The following is a 22,686-nucleotide window of genomic DNA, read 5'->3' on the forward strand; positions in this document are numbered from 1 at the left end:
CGAGGGGAATCCTTTGACTTTGCAGTGAATAAGGGTGTGTTTGAGAAAGATTTCCCCACCTATGAAACAGGACACGTGGAATGTTCCAGACAGATGTTCTGCTTGGGAGGGGAGCTCCACTGGGAAAGGCTCACCCCTCCACCGGGTAGCATTTGCTTAATTTCCCCCTGACTCTGCAGGGCCATGCTTCCTATAGTTCCGCCAGCCAGAAGCCGGCTGCCCCACTATCTGGATGTGATTGTCTGCTGCCTCACATGTCACATGTGAATCCCCTCCACGCACCCCCCCAAAGGAGAGGTGGCTGCCACTGAGCATCCCTGAGGGGTCAGGTTTCAAATAAACTTGGCCTGTTCAGTCATGAAATCAGCCACGATGCATCACCATGTGTAAACTCCAGTGGCTCTGCACCATTCCTCCCATGAACCCTGGGATCTTGCCCTGACTCTGGAGACTCATCGCTGCCTCCACTACCCCAGTCCCAGCCTTTTCTCTCTTCTTTGTGCTTGTCCAACCCAGTCCTGCCTCCAGGCCTTTGCACATGCCTGGAATGCTCTCCTGATGGCCTCTGCCTGCTGGAACCTCCGTGTTCATTTCAGCCCAAATAATCACATCTTCAGAAAGGCTGTCCCTGGCCTCCGCGCCTAGCATGGCCTCTGTTCCCTTCTTTCCCAACTCCACGTTTATTTCCTGGAGAGCAGTTTTACTGTCTGTATCAATGCTGTTTTTTATTTGCTTGTGAATGTGTCTCCTTTGCTAGAAAGTTGCCCTCTAAGGGCAAGGACCAGGCCTCTGTCCATTCAAACATCCCTCCCCAGTGCTTGGAGAAGGTGATCAAGAAATATTTACCCAGGAAATAGTGGATAAATGAATGAAACAGGTCAGAGTAAATGAATGAAATTCACAGCAAGTGTAAATGCTTTTTCCCTAGAAGTCCTATTAAATGAATGAAATTCACAGCAAGTGTAAATGCTTTTTCCCTAGAAGTCCTATTACTAAGAGAGAGAGAGAGAGAGAAAAAAAAAAAGACAGAAAAGGGAAAGGTTTGCTCACAGGACACAGGAGGCTGGACTGTATGAAGAAGTGGAAACAGGCCGCTGAGGATTTTACGTGGAAAGTGGCATCGCCCAGATGGTCTCTATTTCTGATCCGGTCTATGGAGCAGCGGCCCCCGTTATAAGGGACAGGACCCCATCTGCCCTGCTGGGAGCATGATGGTCCACTTCCTGGCCCTCGTGGGGCATCTGGATCCTTGTCTATTTCTTCTCTATTTTGTTTTTTAATAATTTTTTTAAAAACCTTAACCTCTAAGACTTCTTTTTTAATTAAAAAAATTTGGGGGGGAGGTAATTAGGTTTATTTATTTATGCATTTTAATGGAGGTACTGGGGATTGAACCTGGGACCTTGTGTGTGCTAAGCACGTGTGCTACCACTGAGCTACACCCTACCCCAACCCTTGTTCTCTATTTTCCAAAAGGCTTTGGAGAAATGCTTTCTGGTTTTTCCACTCTCCATCTCAGGATCTTTCTTGTCCCCTACCCACCCCGAGGGCATGTTCTCAGGACTGCTTAAGTCACAGGGACACTGATCAGGGCTCTCTTCGCTCCAAAGGAGTCACAGAGGAGCCGGGGCCTGGGAGCTGTTTTCTTTTCCTTCCACCCTGGCCTGTGGAGCCTGATAAAGGTGACCTCTTCTGCCTGCTTCATGTCAGGTGTCTGTCCTCTGAAGCCGGATTCACCCACTGCTTTGTCTCAGTGACCCCGCATCGTGTTTATGATGTTTTTAATCCCAGAACCACCTAGGCACCTGAGAGAAAGGGGAACTGGTTATAAAAAGGAAACACTTCTCTTAATTACTCATAAACTCCAGAGCGACTCGCCCAAGGGCAGGCAGTTAGGCTGCCTGGTGTTTCTGCAGGCAGGGGCCGTGAGTCACGCCGGCCCTGCTGTGGCCGGGCTGCCTTCTGCAGACACGTCACCGCTGCCCCTGGTGGCATTTAATCAGTGGCCTTTCTGGGAGCCCCGAGGGATGCTGTCTCGTGTGAAAGATGAGAATCCACCTGCCGCTGCCTCTGGAGGGAATGTTCCAGAAGGGGGTGGCCCCAGGTTCTCCCTCTGCTGAGTTGGGGGAGAGGTTAAGGGAGATGCTTTGGCCTGTGGGGCACCCTTGGGAGGCACTAACACCACAGAATATTGTGAAGATCAGGCCCCCTCCAGGTGGGCAGAAGAGAAGGGGCCCTAACTAGACCCCCAACCCCCTCCCCATCCTCTCACATCTACTTCATTGCTGTCAGCTCCCTGGAGACCAGCAGTCTCTTCCGTCTTTGTCTCTGTCTGGTCAGTCTGCAAAGAAAACCCAGCACCCATGACCCCTCATTCCGGAGCACAGCTCCAGGGACCAGTTTTGCATCATTGTCTTATTAATTAAAAAATGGTTATATGATGACTTCCCCTCCCCCAAGTCCTCAACTATGAAAATTGCTTCCATATGAAACTCTTCCGATTGGAGTAAGAGAGGCGAGGGAACATCCAAATCACTTTGGAAGGATGCTGAATGCTGACCATCTCTCATGTAAGTCCTTCCTGTCAGCGCAGCAGAAACCAAAAGACATTTGCCATGGCCTGAAACTGTAGTCATTTTTACCACAAAAATTCAACACAAAATCTTTCCTGTAAGAGCAATGCAGACTTGAAGGGGTTGCTATTGCCTTGATGAAGGTTTTCAGCCAGGTGAAGCCCGGAGAGAGAGAATTCTTCCGTGGGCGGTGATGCGAGCGTGCAGGCTCTGGTCTGGCTTCTGATTTCTTCCTCCCCCAAGTGCTTCACAGTGAGTACGCCCAGCAGAAACCAATTTGGGGTCTGCCTCTCCTGGTCGCCGAGAGAATAAAATGTCATTCCTTGTCTTAGGAGAAATTAGGAGAGAGGAGATTACCAAAACAAACAGATAACAGCAACAAAAACAAAACCCCCAAGTGCAGTCTGAAAGGGAGTGAGGAGAGAATAAAATTACGTTAATAATCTATTCCCCCCTTATATCCTCTCTTAAGATTTTTAAAAAATTAAAATATAGTTAGTTTCCAATGTGTCAATTTCTGACATGCAGCATGGTGTTTCAGTCACACATGTGCACACATATATTCCTTTTCATTATCTTTTTCATTATAGGTTACTAAAGATATTGAATATAGTTCCCTGTGCTGTACAGAAGCAGCTTGTTTAACCATTTTTGTGGGGAATCTTCTTGTATTTCCAAAGTAAGGGATATTCTGCCAAAGTTCAGTAGGTATTCTGTGAGAATGTTCGGTCTGTAGGTGTAATTTTTAGTGTCATTATGAGAGAGGTTGAGCTACGCGTCCTTCTACTCCACCATCTTGGCAATCCCTGCCTCCCCTTTGAAGATTTTTGTGTGTGGGGACATTGCTTACAAAAATACTGCAGATCTACACCCGAGCAACAGTATCAAAAAAGATTCTCGTCTGACTTAGCAGAGAAAAGAAAAATACTAGACAGACAATGATTGAATCACCCTCCAATTTATAATTGGGACTCAGTCTGTGGAGTGGAGGATGGTTTCTTGCCAAATGGTCTCCTACTGGGGACATTTGCCACTTCCTTGCATTGATAGTCTTGTCACAGGCGGTCTCTTGTACTGTGTTAACCTAGAAACACAAGGAGTCAGTGATAAAGGCCCAGCCCTGCCCTACCCACTTGTAACCTGGACACATCAAGTCTCCCTGGCCTTTCTTTGCCTGTGGAGCTGTGCTACGTGAACTTTAAGGACCTTCGTATAACTCCAATGTCTTGACTTCAAGAACCAGGGTGGTTTTGAGGAGGGTGCATTGCACACGAAGAATCATCAAGGGAAGGCCCTGGTTTAATCATCTACCACTTACTATTGTGTGACTCCGGAGCAAATAGACAGATGGCTTGTGGTTGCAAGGAAGAGAGGATTCAGTGCAAACAGCTTGAACAATAAAGGGATTTATGGGCTCAAGCCTTAAAGAATCCCAGAGATAAAAGGATTCAGGTATGATCGATCAGGTTGTGGTTCAGTTTCCCTGAAGTTCTCTTGGTTCCTCCCATTCCGAAGGGTCAATGCTGATTTCAGACTGTCTTCCCTCGTGGTAGCAAGGAAGGGCTGCCGTGGTTCTGAGAGCTGCATCTACATTCCCCTTGCCCAGTGAGAACCTAAGAAAAGCCTGGGAATCCAGACAAACATCTTACAGCTCACTGCCCACCTGGGCAGTTGCCCATCCTTGAACCAGTCAAGGTAGGGGAGTGTGATGAGCTGACCGGTTAGACCAATCATGGTCCACTGCTAGAACTGGGCCGGGGTATCAGGCCCATGAGGCTACTGGGCTGGGAGATCCTGGGTCACATGAAGAAGGGATGGTAAAAAGTTGCCTGAAATCCCTTGACAGGTGCCCATGGCATGGACAAAGTCATTGGATTTCCTTCTTGGAAAACCAGCAATAATGATAATCATAGCTTCTTCCAACTTTGCAATGTTGTCAAATAATCATAAGAGATCCCGGTAGGAAGGTGCTTTGGAATCAGCAAAGCCCCGTATAACAGCAGGAGGAGCAGACATTGTGTTTGTTACTTTCATTTAAAAAAATTTTAGACCCCTCTCATTGGGGTTTGTATTTTTATTTTACTTATTTATTTATTGTTAATGGAGGGACTGGGGATTGAACCTAAGCATGCACTCGACCATTGAGCTCTACCCCCCAAATCATTACTGTTATTTGTATTAATGCACCAAAATTTGTCTGTTTACTGTGAAATTGGTTCCTTCAGGATGACAGAATGCTTAATGTCTGATATCTCAATCATCAAGGAAACTGAAAATTCTGTTTCTTTACTGTAAAATCAATATGGCATGAAATGGATTTTTTAATTAAAATTAATTTTCATTACACAAGCAACACATAAGTATACTCTCCCTGTAAGACGTTCAAAACATGAGAGACAAGCCGAAGTCCCTAATGACCGCCCAGCTTCCACCCACCCACACGCAACCACTGTTATCAGTTGGGTGTGATGAAAACCCTTGCAGGGTTTTCTTCCTACGCAGTTGTCCATATGGTCACTCAGATTAAAATATGTAAATATTCATTCCTTCGACAAATGCTTATTGAGTTCCCACCCTGTGCCAGCCAAGCACAACATCCACAGAAAATACAGGCCTGAATGAGGCAGAAAATGAACAAAAGATACAGGGCAGGGTAAAGACATGGCAGGGGCGGGGCCAGTTTAGGTGTGGCTAAGTGGGGGCGGGGCCAACCTAGGGGTGGGGCCAATCTAGGTGCAGGGCCAATCTGGGAGGAGGGGCAAGGTAGGGGCAGGGACAAGCTGGGGGCGGGGCCACAGCAGGGGCGGGGCCTTGCCATCGGTTGGAAGGCTGAGACAAAGACTGCTCACCCAGGACCTCCCCAGGTGTTTCACGTTCCCTCCACTGCTCTGCTGACGGTTTTCATTATAGTCTTAAAAACCGTCATGCCAACACATTTCTTTAAAAAACACTATTGAAAACGCACCACTTTGGAGAATTTGCTCGGGGGAATAACCCTGCCCAGGCACTTTTTCTATCCTTTGCTTCTTGTGGAGGCCTGACCTATTGAGGGTCTGCATGGCCAGTAAGTACCTCCATCTCTAGTAAATAGCAGGTAAGTGCCTTGAGAGCTCAAGAGAGATGGCAGAAGAAAAGAAAAAGCTTGATTTTAGGGCTTTTAGTGGCATTTAGTCCCTGCTTGTGAGCACATTTTCATTTTGCACCAGCCACACAAATTATGCAATTGGACCTGTCTGCAGAGCTGTCATAAATCTGCTATGTGTCACCCTCTGTCCCCTCTCCACTCTTTCTCAGAGTCGGTGGGAGGAACTCTATGGAGGTACCATCTCCTCCCAGTCTTCCCAGCTTCATGTACGGCAGTCCCGACCTCTTGGCTCAGGCCAGCACCGGGGAGTCGTCCTCCCTCCTTTCCGTCCACACCCCACTTCTCTTCCAGCAGCACATCCTTCCAGCTCTTCCTGCAAGACATCACCAGCATCTGATCCCCTCTCACCGCCTCCACTGTGACCACCTGTCTCAGGCCACCATCACCTCCTCTTGGCCTCCCGGTGGGTCTACCTGCTCCAGCCCTTGCCCCACACTCCCAACCTGTTTTCAGCCCAATAAGCCTGTTCAGATATAAACCAGATCCTGTCCCACTGACTCTCACTTCCCTCAGAGAAAAAGCTGAAGTCTTCACTGTGTCCACGGGCCTGAGATGATCTGTCCCCCTGCCTGCCATCACCTGTCACCTCTCTAGACTGAGCTCCCACCTTGCTCCCCTTTGCCCACTTGGCTTCCGCCACACTGGCCTCCTCACAGCTCCTCAGACTCATCCCTCCCCTTCCTTCTCAGGACTTGACCTTGGCTGTCCTCTGCCAGCATCACTCCGCTCCCCCAAGCCCCAGGCAGCTCCCCCCAACCTTCCAGCTTCAGCTCAAATGTCACCTCATCAGCCAGGCCTTCCCGGGCCACCTGGTCAACCTGGAGCCCACCCCAGCACCCCCTCTTCCATTATTCTGCTTTATCGTCTCCACGGCATCGCCCTGCATCGGATGGGCTGCATCTTCACCCTGTGATCTGTCCCTGTCCTTCCTCCCACTACATCGGCTCCATGAGGACTGGAGCCTCCTGCTCTGCTCAGGCCATGTCCCCAGGGCCCAGAGTAGGCACCAGGTGCATACTTGCTGCGTGTTTGGGTGAATGAATGAAGGGAGATCATACATTCTCTGCAAGGTTATACTGCTCTCAGGGGCACAGAACTTGGTTCTTGAGGGTGAAAATAATCTTTCTTTATGCAAAAACACAGATGTACCTACAGTACATAAACCATTGTCTGGTGTTTCTGTCTTATTAAAATTTCATGAAGGGCGATTAAGAAAAAAAAGTCTGAAATGGCTCCTCAGGGGGTGATAATGAAATAGAGTTTGAGAAACACTGAATTAGAGGAAAATCGGCTGAAACTACAGCCTTTTCCTCCCACATTTTGCCAAGGCGCTGGTAGGGACGCGGAAGGCAAAGCAAGAGGAGTGAACGTACGTACCGCAGTCACGCGCATCTTCCCGGGAAGAGGCGAGGAGGGGGGGCCTCGCTGCTTTGGGAAACGTTTTTTTTTTTTTTCCTGCCACAGGACAGACTTACAAAGGATGATATTTACATTTTCCCAAAGCCTCTAATTTTCTCATTTATCATTTGTCAGAGCCCGGGGCCCTTCCACAGCACGTGGAATGTTTGCACACATCTAGTGATCGCTTTTACCAAACAAACGTCACAGTCGCTGAGAGAAATTCGTTAACGTTGGTGAGACTGCTAATTTCATCCATTAATGTCACACTGTGCCGTGGCAGGCAGGATCTTGGGGTGTCTTACATCACCCTGAGCTGTGTGGCTCTTGGCGAACTTGTCCCCCACCCCTACCCCCAGCTCAGGCTCCTGTGAGACAAGGGGAACCATGGAAACCATCCTGCCGCCCCTTCAGTGAGAAGATGAGCAGAGGGACTGGGTGCGGGTGGATGTGGACTGGGGCTTCCAGAGCGAGGCCTGGGGTTTCTGGAACTCCTGATCTCGCTTGCCGGACTCACCCAGTGGGGAATTTTATGGCGGTGCTTTCATCAGCCCCAGGGAAGGCAGATCCAGCTGGTGCCTTGGCCTCCAGGAGAAGTCTCAGGGCGCCGGGGAGGGCTTCCCCAGGGCCCAGAAAACGCACTTTCCTTTCCTCCCTCTCTCAGCTCACCCCAAGGCTGCTGACAGAACACCAGCCTCTTTACAGAAATTCAGTTCTGTCTCCAGGGCAGCGGTTCCGGGGTTCCAGCTGCCCCAGTGGCACTGCCCCCACTTTATAGGTGAAGGAACTGCCTGAGATCACGTGGAGCCAGATGTAACACACACCTTGGCGTCTGCAGACTCGAGGACCTACCTTAGGGATGTCAGATCCCCAACCAGAGTGAAGGTGCAGATCCCTGCCTCTGGGGAACCTCCCTTCACTCCCCCAGAAAGTGTCAGACAGTCAGTAAAGACACCATGTCCCCTTAAGCCTGGGGAGAGAGCAGGGTTTAGTAAAAAGGACCCGTTCATCCTCCCCACTGCTCTGGGACATCATCCTCTCATAGTCAACAATCTACGGAGCATCTGGTCCCCTGCTGGGCTCTCAGGTTCCCTGGGGCCCAGGCTTCCTGGTGGCTCCTGGATCGCACAGGAATTCGGGATTGCTGGAGTGCACCTGCCACCCCAAGCACAGTGGATGCTGGGGATGACTTCTGACCCACAGCCGGGGGTGGGCATTTGTGGAAACCAAAGGCCAGTGTGCATCTGGGTCAGGTGCTAGGGGACAATGAAACTTTTATGTGGATATGACTGGGGGAGGGGTTGGACGGGGAAGCAGGGCTTCCCTGCAGGGTCTGCACACAGGCCTTAGTGAGCAAGTTCAAAAAGTGACCCTCGGAGGTCGGGCCACAGCACAGCCATGGGGACACCACCTAACGCAGCAGATGATCAGAGATGCTGGCCTAGCAGTCGAGGCCAGCCTGGTGTCTGGGGGCCCCGTGCTGCACCCCCCATGGCATCGGGAGCTGAGGGGGTGCCTTCGGGGCCTCAGTGTTTCTGAGGCTGTTGTTAGTTCTCCCCAGAGGATGTCCGCGCTCCGATCCCTCCCCTGGCTGCTCTGCTGCTCCAGGTGCCTCGTGCCACCTTTCCCAAGTGGGCGTGGATTCCAGGGACAAGCCGTCCACGGAGCCACCAAACAGGCGTCAGGTCCTGTAAGGCACGTGTTTCCCATGCTCTGGTCACTCGAGGGCCACCGTCACGGTTGTCGCCAAACCTCGCAGTCCTCATGCTGTTATCTCTGTAATATTTACGTTTAAGCCAGACCAATGCCCAGTTTTTAAAAATAAATCCAGTCATTATGGTGCCACCTACTTTAACCTCATCCCCATCTTAATGGAGTCACCACTTTGGTGAACAAGTTGGAATTTTCTCCCTAATTCACATTTAAGTGAAAAAATAACTATTAAAGTAGAAATGCTCTCCTGTAGTTATCAGTGTATAAGTGCACTGGCTGGCACGAGGCCCTCAGATACCAACGGCTCTCATGGGCCAAAAGTTTGTTTCTCACCACGTAGCAGCCTCGGCGTGGGGGCCCAGGGCTGGGTGGACAGTGCCCCCTGTGGGGTCTGCCTTGACCTCGTCTGTCTCGCTGCTCTGTCACCTTTGGACATGGTTGTTGTGTGGTCCTAGGGGGCACACATCACATCAGGCAGGAGGGAAGGGGAGAAGGGGGCGGCACACTGTGGTTTAAGGTCCACAGGGAAGGTGTGCCTGCGAGATGGGCCCGGAGAGGCAGTTACCATCTGGGTGGCCATGGGCACAGCTGAAAAGGGGGACTTCCAATAATTCTGGGAAGAGAATGATGGATACGGAGGGACAGCCAGCCGCCTCTGCCCCTTCTGTGGGCTCCTAAAATCATCTCGTCTCCCACCAGGGGCCTGCACCCTGCATGCTGTAACAGCTAGCCTTTGGGAGAGCATCCTTTCTGACACTGGGGGTGGGAATGAGTAATCCCGAGAATCGTGGTTCCGGGACCTCACTCAGTGTGCCTGCAGGTCCCACCAACACTGATGGAAACCCGTACATGCTCCCTGACGTCTGCTCTGTGCCTGGCGCTCATTGTGTCCACATTAACTGACATAGAGACGAGGTGGGCCAGGCCCAGAATCCTGGGCTACTTCACAACAAGACAGACCCAAGGGCTGAGGACAGGGTAACATCATTGGGCCTGACCTCTGTTTTAGAGACTGCTCACCAGGAGTCAAAAGCTGAGAAGGGACATATTCGAGGTCACACAGCTATAAGCGATGGAACCAAAAGCCACCTGGGTCCCCTGGCTCTTTCCAGTGAGCCCACCACACCCTCATTGGTCCTGAGTTTCCCTGCGTGTGAGTCTCCTTTTAAATAAATAGGTGATCACTAAATCAAACGCCATTGAATCTCTCTGTTCCTGCCCATCTCTTTCCAGACACATCTACAATATTCCTTTAGCTGTTTCTTGCAGGTTTCTTCCAAATCTTGTGAGTGAGCTTATTCACGGAGCTTTGCGGTTGTGCTGGGACCTTCCAAGCGTCTGCATCCTAGATGAGGGGTTGGCGCCCCTGCATCACCCGCACCGCCCCTCCCACCGCCCTCCGCGGGCAAATCTCGATTTGATTACGTCACAGTCAGCTTAAGTCACGGGACCAGGTGGACGCTATTCCCGGCAGAGCCCAGGTTGGGATGTGCTTGCCTTTTCTTTCTTGGGCATCTTTTGTTTTCCCCAGGGTTGGTAATTTCTCTGTTCTTTTAGCTTGTAAAATTGCTTACAGATACTTCATTGTCTCCAAACCCTCCATCGTTCCCTCCAGCCCAGTGTTTTTCAAGCTGTTTTGACCACAAACCAACATAAGAAATATATTTTACAACAGGGCCAGGAATTCACATACACACAGGAGACACGAAGCTGAAGTTTCACAAAACAACAGTCACTGTCCCCGTCAGTGATACCCTTTGGCATTTTCCACTCAGCTCTGTTATTTTACATTTTAAAATTCTGGCTGAGACTCAGGGAATTGACATCAGGTCCCACTAAGGTGGCTTGATCTGCACTTTGGGAAAGTCCGCACCAGCCCGGCTCAGCCCCGCTTTCCCAGGCGTCCCACAGCCCGGCCCCGGCTCCTCTCTGGCCTGCGTGACTCTCCTGTGGCTGACTAGCTCTCATCTTGAGACTTTCCTTTGCTCCTTTTCTGGGATCTTCAACTTTTTGATGAACCTCACATCTTTCTTGATCGGTTTTCTGCTTTCCATGAGTCACTTCCAAATGACTGACTTCTTTCTAACTGAGGAAAATAAAACTTTTACTGACTCTTCCGCTGATTTGATTTTTTCACCTTTTTTTCCAGTAACAGAAAAATAAAACTGGGAAGGAGAAAATTACAGTTGGAAGAAGCCAGAGAGCAAATAGGAGAAGAGATTTATGCGCAGTGTTGGTTCTGCACGAAGCCGGCGATACCCAGATGAAAAGGCAGGCCTCCAGCTGTGTGTCATTTCTGGCAACATGCAGACGATGGAATAAAATGTTCACTGTGGCTGTAAATCAAAGCGTCTCACCCTTGGCAAGCTTGACATTGTGGGCAGGATGGGTCTTTGTCGGGGGGACTGTCCTAAGCATTTTGGGATGTTTAGTAGCATCTCTCCCCCCTCCGTTGTGACAACCAAAACTGTCTCAGAAATTGCCAAATGTCCCTGGCTGGAATCTCTGCTCCAAAGGTCTGGGTCTGGGCCCCACCTGTGCCTGCAGTCCCGGCAGCATCACGGCCTAGCGACGCCCGTCACGTGGGGCCCGAGCTGGTGTTCATGTCCTCAGGTAGTCCCAGCAGGTGTACTGAGCAGACACCTGTCCTTTCCGTCTTGCTTTTGTGGGGGACGCCACGTGGACTCCCGCAAACCCACAGGCCCAGGGCCTGTTCCAGGCCAGCTCTCCGCTGACTCAACACTCCTGCCGGGACCCATCTCTGCCTGTTCTGAGTTATTAAAATACTAAAGTCATTGATGGCCCACAACTGACTCTGCCTCTTCTTAATGGCCTCGCTAGCAAATTACAATAAAAATCATCTGGGGCTTATGAAGCTATGAATAAAATGGGCCATTGACTGTCATTTGGGGACATGTCACTGTTACTTTTCCGCAACAGTATCAGAGATGAGGTAGGTTCGCGGGAAACCGTGATCAGAGATGCCACTGAGGCAGTTTAATGGCCAAGACGTGTCACTCACTGAGTTGAAACCAAAGTCACAACTCAGGGTCTAAAGTTGACCTAGGAATTCCTGGCAAAGGAGGCAGGAGTGATTTACAACCAGGCCGCCTGTCATCCGGGTTCAGAGCCGGCCTCTCCCGGCCCCAACAAGCCGATGTGGGGGGGAGCCCTGGCAGCCGTCTCTCTTCAAGCCGGTGCTGCAGAGTCTGTGTCTGGTGAGCCAGAGGGGCCAAGTCATTGGCTCTAATGACTGGAGATTCAACGTCATAAACCAGCAGGAGGGCTGATCCGGGGTAGATCAGTGCAAGTGGCATAAACACTGGTCAGGAAGCTGGTTGGCGAGGAGCCAAGGATAATTGTTTGTTTCCTCCTCCTGAGACCCCCCTCTCTGCCTGCTGTAAACAGCGCTCCTGCATTTCCTTTGTTATCCTGGGGATGGTTCATTGGAATCCCGCTTTGGACCCCTCCACAGGTCACGATCCAGCGCCCCGCCTTGTCGGTAAATCCCGACTCTTCCCCAGGTCAGGAAATACACCTGAGATATGACTGCTGAGGCGCAGGAGGAACTCTGAGCGGAGATGGAACCGGGGGCTCATCTACCTTGTCATCATTCATTTGTCATCCTGTCTCAGCAAGTTCATTTTCGGAGAGTAAGTCGGCAGCCCTTGTAGAATTTGGAGCATCTCAATGTCACGCATCGTAGAGGGAGGCTTTAATGGAAGACGTGTCTGCTGTGTGGTTCACTTAATTAAAATTTACTTGTTGCTACAGTAATTATGGGTTGAACTCTCCTCCGGCATTCCTGCATCCTTGGGCGGGGATGGAGGAGGGACGGGGTCTGAGCTAGACGACAGCTCATCACGAGCTGTTTCACACTTGAGTTACTCACGTCCTCGGGACACGTGATGTGTCAAGTCTCTGTGTTCACACTTGCATGTTAGTGGGTTGTGTGCTGGGAGATGGATTCACACGGACGTGCTGGCAGTGGGGCGAGCCGGGGCTGGCGGGGAGGGTGCGAAGGCCTGATTTCTTGTGGTTCTTAACTCTGAGATTGGAGGCTAGGAGGCGGGAACATCCCTTCTCTGGTGCGGAGCAGAGCTCCAAACAGGCCCACAAACTTGGAAGTTCAGCTTTCACATCCTTCTCTGTCTGGTTCTGCAGAGAGAACTCCATTCACGGAGGTCACATTAGATCAGTTTGTGGTCCGAGGTCGAGTTGCCTTCTCCACAGCAGCCTCAGGGAGACATGATGTTTCGCTGTCCCCCCAGATGATCCCCGCATCTTTCTCTGGGTTCTGGACCAGGAGCAAGGGAGGCGTGTGATTCATCATCGCCCACAGATCCCAGCACAGATTCTTTAAAGTTCAACATGATTCCACAAGTTCTTCTTATAAGCGTTATTTATGTGATCAGTTTGAGTGAAGTCTAGTGAGTATCTGGCTTTCACGATGTGGATGGTGGGATCTGGGAGCAGAAGGTGTTTTAAGGAAACAATCCTTGCTGGGGAGACAGACCTGGGGCGGTGGGAGCCCCTCTGGCCGCCTGGGAAGGGCCACCGAGCGCCCGGCTGGCTCCTCTCTCCCTCCCGGGTGTGAGGCCCATGGGGGGACATCACTCAGGGGAGGCGCCCAGGCCAGCAGGGCAGGGAGGATAGAGGCTGCTCCAGCTGAACGAGGTCCTCCTGTTCTTTCTCTGAGAGGCGCCTGCAGGCAGACGTCTAAATAACCGCCTGTAGGCGAGAGGGGCTCACTCAGTGAAGGGAAAAAAAAAAACAAAACCCTTGGAAATCTTGTCTGTGTAACTCAGCCTTTGTTACAGAAGCGTGGCCCCGGCCTGAGCCAAACGCTGCTGACCTGGGCTCCGGGGGAGCCTGGCCCAGGCCCAGGTCTGTCCTTCACTGAACACGGTGAACGGTGCCCAGGTCTTGGGATAGGATGGCACCGGAGACCTACAGGGACGTCCGTCGGCCGACTGGTCCAGTCACCTCCTTGCATGGGGGGCAGATGAGGCTCAGGGAGGCAGAGGGACTTTTACATGCTCCCCATCCCCCGGGTGACAGGTGGCAGAGCCGAGGCCCGAGGTCCAGCTCTGACTCCTCCCTCAGCGCTCTGTCTGCCCGCTGTCCCCGCTGGTCACCTGCCCGGCTGTGTGAGCACCGTACACCTCAGTGCAGTTCATCCTGACATGGGAGCCCGAGACTCTACCCATTCTACAGATGAGGAAGTGAGGCTCCGAGAGGCGGGGCAGTTGCTTAGGATCCATGGCTGTTGGTGGCAGGGGTGGGGCTGAAGCCCAGGTTGAGTGGCCCCGCCAGCCCTCCCCCTCCCACGCTCTCCTAGAGGGAGCAGCCCACCCCGCGACAGCTAGTTTTCTTCACACTAAAGAAAAAGCACATTGTCAGGGAAATGCTTCTCTGATGAGAGGTTCAAGGGAATTCCTACAACTCTGAGCGGTAACAGAGATGCTAATAGCTGATGTTAACATCTGCCCTGGGTGCCCGGCCCCGCCGTGAGCACTTCTCTAGCATTTGCTTGTTTAAACTTTAAACAAACTTATGTGATACAATTTGATGCGACATCATTGGCCCTCTTTCACAGATCTGGAAATTTCATCAGGGAGAAAAAAAAGAGCTTGCTCTAAGACCCTGGGTCCAGGATTCCGTTTCCTTGGAAACGCACCCGGGATGGGGACTTTGACCCCTACGGAGGCTGCATGGTTGAAAGTCATCGTCCTAATCCTTCAGGCTCCCTTCCCTGGATCCTTTCCCTTGGCCAAGTGACTCTGTGGTTCCCCCTCTGAATGGGGAGTCTCCTCCCTGTCTCGTTGGGGCTGAACGAGGTTGTGTGATTTGCTTTGGTGGCGGGAGGTGGGCAGAGGGTGTGTGTGCTTGCCCGGCTGGTCTTGGCCTCCCGTGCTGCTGCCTCCTCTGTGGGAAGAACACGCCTCTGGTCACCACTGGTCCCAGGAGGAGGAGAGACACTGTGGTGCAGCAGACCTGGACCCAGCCCTTAGCCTGAAGCCAAGGAAAGCCAGGCCCGGCCTGGATGGGAGGAACCCCAGCAGATGTGCAGACATGAGAATGAGAAACAAATGCTAATTGTGTTATTTGGGGGTGGTTTTGGGGTGGTTCGTCAGGCAGCTTCATTGGGACAACGGCTAACGGATACAGAGCCCTGTGTGGGAACTCACGCAGTGCTCAGAGCATCCCCATCGCCTGCCCGCAGCACCTGTGGGAACAGCCCGTCTTCTCCCGCTCCCTGCCCTGGGCATCTCCATGTTAGACGCCACATCCCTGACCGCTGTCCTCTGTTGGCACACGTTCCAAGGGACAGGCACCAGGACATCCCCTGGTGTGTGTTTGTTTTGTTTTCTCTGATAGGATAGTCGAAGGCTCATGAAGCCCCACTATGCGGAGAAAGTCTGTTCAGGTGTCGGGATTCAGTTCATGCTCTACTTTTCCAACCATTTCTCACTAAGCATTTGTCAGTCCTGGGGTCGCCTCTTCCCAGCGACCAGCCGACAGCGGGGCTGGTCCGTCCGCTCCGGCTCATACATCATTCTGTTTCCTGCTTCCCCCGAGGTCTACGCTGCAGAGAATCCAACTGTGTCCCCTCCTGGTGACAGTTCTCACTGTGGGGTTTATCATTAGGGAACCATGACCGTCATCATCGCTGCTCATCTTTGGGGGCAGAAGTGGGTGCAGGGGGCGGGGGGCTCTGTTCCTGCTTATCAGGGTCCAGGGAGAAGCAGTGGGAACAGCTCACCACCAGGTGCTGCCCCCAGAGGTGCTGTGGGGCCCTGCTGTGCCGTCTGGTCATGAAACCAATGCACTTCTTTAAAAACGTTTTTCTTAAAGCTAAGTTGAGTTGTCTTTCTGTGATTTGCAGTCAAAGATTCCTGCCTCATACCTGAACGGTTCATTCATCCCCTTAGACACAGAGCCAGAGCCAGAGCAGCTTGTGAAAGAGGAAAAGACAGCTTGTGAAAATTCACTCCCGAATCGTTCTAGACAAGGAACAATTCAGTCTTACACTCTCGGGACGAATATTTGTGCTTTTATATTAAATCAAAATGAGCTTAAAAATATATGAGCTGGTTTCTTACAACAAAGAGCCTTACTGGCATGTCAATATTAAACTGGAGGCGTCCAAATTTTCCACCAGTCTTCCGCCTGCTGTGAGAAGTGTAAGAGAGAAATGTCCCCGGGGAGCAGGCTCCCCACCAGCGACTCTGAGGGGCCCCGGGTCCCCTCCATCCACTCACGATGGGGACACAAGAACCAGAGGCTCATTTCTGCCTCCGTGGAGCTTCTGTTCTCAGGGGGAGCTCAGAGCCTCCTGGGTCTGCCCCGGAACAGACACTATCATATTAAACTAAAAAATAAGAACACTTGGAGAGGCTACATTTTAAGAAGCTAATTTGCACCAGGTTATTACGGTTTCCCGTGGCCCAGTGTTCCTGGCCTGGCAGGTCGGGTCCGCAGCGCCGCACGCAGCCCTGGGTTTGCACTGAGAAGCAGAACTGGGGAACAGACTGGGGGAGGGCGGGGGGCACAGGTGTGGCTCCTGGGGGTCACCCACGTCTCCTTGCCCACCTTCCCCTCTGCAGACAGAGCCCTGAGAACACCTGGGATTTACGGCCAGCGTGGGCTTGGGTTTTCCCTCTTCCCCATCAGGGACTTAAACCATCACAGGAGTGACTCCAGATTCCCCACTAAGGATGCTCACGGCAGTGTCAGTCATAGTGACCAAAAACAAAAAAGAAAAAGAGAAAACAGCCTTACGGACCAGCAACGGAGGAATCATTGCACATGTACGGGATGGAATATTTCACAGTTATTCACACTGATGTTTCTGAAGAGGACTTTATGGTACAGAGACATGTGTGTGATGTCCTGAGAGGTAAAAAGTCGAGGCAGAATCTGAAGACTACATATTCAAACTAAATCTTAATTTTATAAACTAAGTAGAATTTATACGTGTGGTAAAATACTGGAATTGGATTTTATTTGTTCTCTATTTTGTAGGGATATTTTACAAACTTTCTGTTGCCTTTTGGATCAGAAAATAAAAGAACATTATTAAAAATAAAAATATAATAAGGGCCTAGAGCAGACACCTTGATGTATCACTGTCTCTTCAGCTGCAACTTTTTTTAAACCCCACAAATCGTCCGTTCTTCCGTGGAAGCCCCCAGAGCAGGGGCCCTGTCTCCTTTTTGTCTTGGTGGCGCCAGGAACATAATCAGGGCTCAATAAATAATTGATAATTACAAAGACCCCGAAAGGAGCCCATTCACGACACCCGGGTGGCCTGGTGATTCCTCAAGGCATTTTCTTAAGTCCATTTCATTTCTTTTAAATTTTTCTCCAACTTAAATGGGTGGAAATGAAAACCAGGGGAGAGCGGCTGGCTTGGTGAGAGGCAGAAAAGGGACAAATAAAGGAATGAGAGCGGTCACTGCTGGGCCGCCGTGTGTGCCTGAGCCCCCGGCACCTTCTCAGGGGCAGAGGGGCCTTTCGTGCCCGTCCCAGAGCAAGGAGAAGCCACTTACCGGCTCCCTTTTTGAGAACGAGGGGTTTCACCCAGCAGTGTTCGGAGGGTCTATGATCTAAGACAATAAAGCAAGTGGGTGAAACACCATCCCCAGTCAACAAGAGAAAGATGACCTAGGAGGTGAGAGGGAAGGGCCCTGCCCTGGGTCCTGCAGTAACACGTACTTACTGAGCACCCGCCCCTGCTGGGCAGAGCTCCGGGTGCCGGGACAGGGCAGGGACCCAACCAAACCCCTGGCTGGTCTCATGGAGCCCATTCTCGTCCGGAGGACGAGCCACAGTCACTGAACAACCACTGTGTGATGTGTAGGGAGCTCATAGTTGTTAGAAAGGACTCTAGAACTGATGAACGAGGTCGTGTAAGTGGGCAGGGAGGGCCTCTTGGAGGAGGTGACTGAATCTTGGGGAGGGTACCCCAAGCAGAGGGAACAGCAGGTGCAAAGGCCCTGAGGAGGGAGAGAACTTGCTGGTCCTTGGTGAGGAGCAGGAAGGAGGCAGTGCAGCTGGGGCCAGGTGAAGAGGGGAGGGTGGGCTGAGGGGACAGGGAGTCAAGTCCACCCCATCCTGCAGCGCCCTGCAGGCACCAGAGGATCCCGAGTGAGGAAGAGAGAAGGTGACTCATGACCCGATGGTCACCGTCTCAGGTGGACAGGCTGCAGAGCTGTGGTTCTCGGAGTGTCATTCCCAAACCAGCAGCATCAGGCTCCCAGAACCCTGTTAAAATTGCCACTTCTCACACCCCATCCCTCAGACCCGCTGGATCAGAACCTCTGGGTGGGCCTGGCATCTGAGTTTTAACAAGCCCCCAGGTGGTCCAGATGCTCACAGAGTCTGAGAAATACAAGCAGTGCTGGACCCCTGGCTCCAGTCTTCACCCAGGAGACTGCAGGAATTAGGGTGAAGTGCAGGAGGGGCCGGGGGTCTCCTGTCAGAGGGATGGAAGACTGTCAGATGGGGGAACCGGCATGTTCTTGTCCTGGAAAACTCCTTTAGTCTCTTCAATGGGCAGGGTGGTGTGGTCCTCCGGGAGGCAGGAAAGTGGACAGAGGGAGGGAGGTTAGAAGGGGCCTGATTAGACCTTTTTAGTGACAGAAACTTGGCAAATCACAAAGAGCAACTGCCCACCCGGGGCTGAGGGGCAGGACAGTGGGGAGAGGGGAGCCCACGTCTGTCCTGCACCCCCCCACCCCCGTCGTCACTCCCCCGGCTCAATACCTTGTCCCCACCCCTTCCATCCTATGTCTCTTAGCTCAGGTCCCCGAGCCCTGCCATGTACCCGGCGTGGGGGACACAGTGGGGAAGGGGCCCCATCCCTGTCCCCTGGGCTTGTCCTCCATGGAGAGTGACCCAGGAGTAAACAGCCCCGTCCATGGTGATGGACGGTGTCCCCAGCCTTGAGGAGCCTGGAAAGGGGTGTCTGAGGAGGTGACATCTGGACTGAGACCTGAGGGACAAGCAGAGATGAGCTGGGGTGTCAGGGGCTCTGGGGCAGGAGAGAGAGACCCCCTCAGAGGAGCGGCAGTGACAAGGGCTCACTGTCCTGGGCGGGAAGTTCAGGTGCCGGAGGTGCTGGGCCGGGTTTCTGGGCAGCTCGGTGGGGTCAGGGCCTGGGGTCAGAGCCTGGGGCCAGCTTCTCAGCCTTGGTTTCTGCCTCCTGGTCCCAGAGGTGGCCTCAGCCTCCAGCATCAGGCCTCCCATGGGGCCCTCTGATCAGGAAGGGGGTCCTGCATCGGTGTTACTCTTACCATGAGGAACTTTTCAGCTGCCCCTCCACCTCCCCTGGGTCTGGTCCCCACCCTGAGAGACTCTTTAGGTCCGGCCTGGTCCCTTCCCCTCACTGTCCCTGTTCCAGGCCACCAGTCTCCAGCCGCCAGCCTCCTGTCCTCCGAGGGTCTGCTCTGGCCGCCTGTGTCCACTGCCTGTGGCCAGTGACTGAGAGTGAGGTGTCCCTGGCCTGGCCCCGTGGTGGGGGGACCCTGGGTGTGTTCTGCACAGACTCCCAGTTCCCTAGCGGATTAAGTTGGTGTGGTTTCAGAGAAGGGCCCACAGGACGAGAGGCAGAGGAAGCTGGGGCTCAGGGAACCAAACAGGCTTCCACATGGCCAGGGCGCAGGTCTAGGGAAGGAGGAGGGTCCCCGGGGAGTGATGGGCAGTGACAGATGGCACGTGCGTCCTGCCAGTGAAGTCGTCCCCACAAAGAAGCCTCCAGGGACAAGCGGCTCGCACTCAGCCTGCCTCCTCGGCCAGTCTGGGAGCCAGAAGCACTCCCCGGGAAGGAACAGGACTTTCTCTTTGGCCCCGTCAAGAGCGCTAAGAAGGAAATTCAGCCGCTCACCCACAGAAACGTCTCAGCAGAAGAATCTGCTCAGCTTCCGTGGCTGGGAGCCTGGGGTGTGGGACAGACTGACATCCACAGCGCTTTAAAAAGCGGTGTGACAAAAGCTCCTCTGTTGGCTCTGGATTGAACACACCAGGGGCCCTAACGGAGCGACAGGTGACTCTTGGCGGCAGCCAGTACTTCCAAGTCTGTAACACCTAATCAAAGATGTGTCCCTCCTCCTCTTCTCCTTTCTCTCTCGTTCTCATCATCACCAGACTCGTCACAGCAGTTCCCGCTTGTCGTGTGCTGAGCCTGGGTCAGGTGCTTGGTGGAGACAGGGTCACGCTGGAGACCTCGGTGCCCATGTCTCTGCCCACCGTCCCCTCCTCCCTCCCGCCCCAGTGAGGGAACCAGGTGTGGCCCCTCCTTGTCACAGGTGCCTTCCCAGGATGGAGGCAGCAACAGCCCTTCCATCTGGGAAAGACCTCGCTCACTGGAGAGTTTAGCAGGGGTGGAGGAAGGAGAGACAGCAAAGGCTAGAGAAGATTCCAGAAGGGCAGAAAGGGGTGATGTTCACAGATTCCTGGGGGAGCTGCTGGATTGCAGAGGGCACCTGCGAGTTCCCCACGCCTGCAGGGGGGAGTCATTTGGGTCCTGCAGGTGGCTGACTTGCTGACTGGCGGGGTGTGAGTTCAGTTTCTTCTGCAGAAAGAAGTCTGTCCGTGGCTCTCAACCCTGGCTGTATCTTAGCATCCCTTGGGGACCTAGAAAATGATGCCAAGTTGGACCCCAGATTCACCAAATCACATCTAGGACCTGGCCATGGATCAGCGTCTTGAATGCCCCTCAGGGCACTGGAATGAGAACCCAAGATGGAGAACCTGGATCTGAACTGCTGCCCGCCATCCCAGGTGCCACCATGAGAACTTCAGGCCCACAGACTCCAGAGCAGGCGGGGCCCTAAGAATCACGTGCCTGACTCCTGCTGCTCACAGACGAAGAAGGTGGTGTCCAGAGAGGTCATGTCGTTTGCCTGGCGCCACACAGCACGTGAGTGGCAGGGCCATTTCCAATAGTCCTTCCACAACTCGAGCTCCCTGAAAGGCCAGATGAAGCTCTAGACTTCTCAGGAGGGTGGGTAGGAGGTAGCCAAGGTGATCTCTGACTTCCAGGAAGGAATCCGGGGCATCTTACTGGCTCAGCAAGTCATCCTGCTGCAAAGACCCTTTTTTGTAGAAAAGTCCCAGAATGCTTGGAATGCTTTCTAAGATGTAGTAAGTGAAGATGTGCCTGGAAACCCAGGAAAAGATTGGGCAACAGAGGACAACTTGGGCTTTGTGGCCTCTTTCCCCCCAAAGAAATAAGCATGGCAGAAATGCTTTCTACAGAAAGGGCATCTGGTTTTCACAAACAGACCATCAAGAGGCAACAGAAGAACCAGAACAGCCCCAAGGCAGCATCTGTCCCTGTCCTCTGGCTCGCCCTCCATCATCACCATTCTCTCTCGTACCCAAGCTCAAAACAGGTCTTCCTATCTTTTGGAAGGAGGACCATCTTCTCCTCCCGACACATACCTGCCTTGGCTCTTCCCACAGGTGGAGGAGGGTGTCCCCAACTGGTGAGAGGCTGAGATTCTGCATTCCACCCAGAGGGCAGGGCGAGTGTGCAGGTGGTTCTAAGAGTCAGGATACTTTTGGGAACAAGTAACAGAACATTCAGCTAAACGTGGCTCACACCCTTGCTACCCAAAGTGGGGTCCACGGATCAACAGCATCACCGTCAGCAGCCTGTAGAAATTTGGAATCTCAGGTTCTATCTCAGACCCACTGAGCAAAAATCTACATTCCCATGAGAGCCCCAGATGATTCATGTGCCCATAAAAGTTTGAGAAGCACTGATGTTTCAAAGACACTTTTTAGCTCTCTTAACAAGAAGCCCACAAAGGCAACTCATTCACCCAAAGATGTTGGGCTTCTGTCTCTGCATCTCTGAGATCGTCTGGCTTCCACCTCAGGGTTTCAAAATGGCTGCTGTGGCTCCAGCAACATCAGACTATGTTCAAAATAGAGGATGGAAGAGGCACTGGGGGATTTTCTCTGGGGGTGGTGGGCATCAGGGCAGCTCCTGGGGTCTCCTGTGCCACCATCACAGTGAATCTATTCTAAACTTTTGGGCCCTTGTGTCACTCTTCTTATGATTCAAATCCCCAGGGACGGACATGACTGGTCTGTCAGGGTCACGTGTTGACCTCTGGGCTGGGGAGGACACGCTGGTTTGCTGGAAGTCCTACCTGGACCACAGCAACTGGAAGTGTGAGTTCCCCGATGGAAGCCTGAGGACCTGGTACCAGAAGAGGAGAGAATGATGCCAGCAGAGAAGCCACGCAGCCCCCTGCCCATCCTCACCTGCATCGCTGCCCATCCAGCCATACCCGCCGGCCCCGCTGCCTTCGCGTTCCTACCTCCTCACCCTCCCTGGCACTGTGACCCCCGCCTGGAAGGCTTTTCTCTCCTGTCTGTCCCTGACTTTCATGTCCTCCGAGACCCAGACTAAGCCACCCCACTGCCTTCAATAAACCAGACGTTTCTGCTTCTCTCGTCTCCGGGCTTCTCAGCCTCAGCACTAGCGGCGTTTGGGGCTGGATGACCCTCTGCTGTGAGGGGCCGTCCCGCGCGGTGTCGGATGTGTAGCAGCGTCCCTGGTTTCTCCCCAGCGGGTGCCAGTAGTGTCCTCTCCAGTTGTGACGACAAAAATGTCTCCAGATGTTGCCCAATGTCCCCTGTTTCGGGGGAGGAGGGGCAAAAATTGTCCCTGGCAGAGAAACTCTGCGTTTTCTGAGCACAAGTCACAAAGATTTCCTGCTGCAGCATTTAGTTTTGTTTTAACATTTATTTGACTTTTCCTATCAGCTCATCGCCTTCACAAACGGACTGTAACCAGCCAGGAGGGCAGGAACTCTGACCCCTTCTCTGCATGTGGAG

The 22,686-nt window shown here is 52.6% G+C and overlaps 1 long non-coding RNA gene across 1 annotated transcript; it reads left to right on the top strand.

The window, feature by feature from the left end:
* The first annotated feature begins 7,906 nt into the window (after window positions 1-7,906).
* LOC140687308 (uncharacterized) lies at window positions 7,907-11,199 on the top strand. Its single transcript, XR_012061509.1, has 3 exons — window positions 7,907-8,001; window positions 10,099-10,310; window positions 10,979-11,199. It is a non-coding gene; the product is annotated as an uncharacterized lncRNA (long non-coding RNA).
* The last annotated feature ends 11,487 nt before the right edge of the window (window positions 11,200-22,686 follow it).

The sequence above is a fragment of the Vicugna pacos genome, chromosome 19, assembly GCF_048564905.1.
Source record: "Vicugna pacos chromosome 19, VicPac4, whole genome shotgun sequence".
Taxonomy (NCBI): Eukaryota; Metazoa; Chordata; class Mammalia; order Artiodactyla; family Camelidae; genus Vicugna; species Vicugna pacos.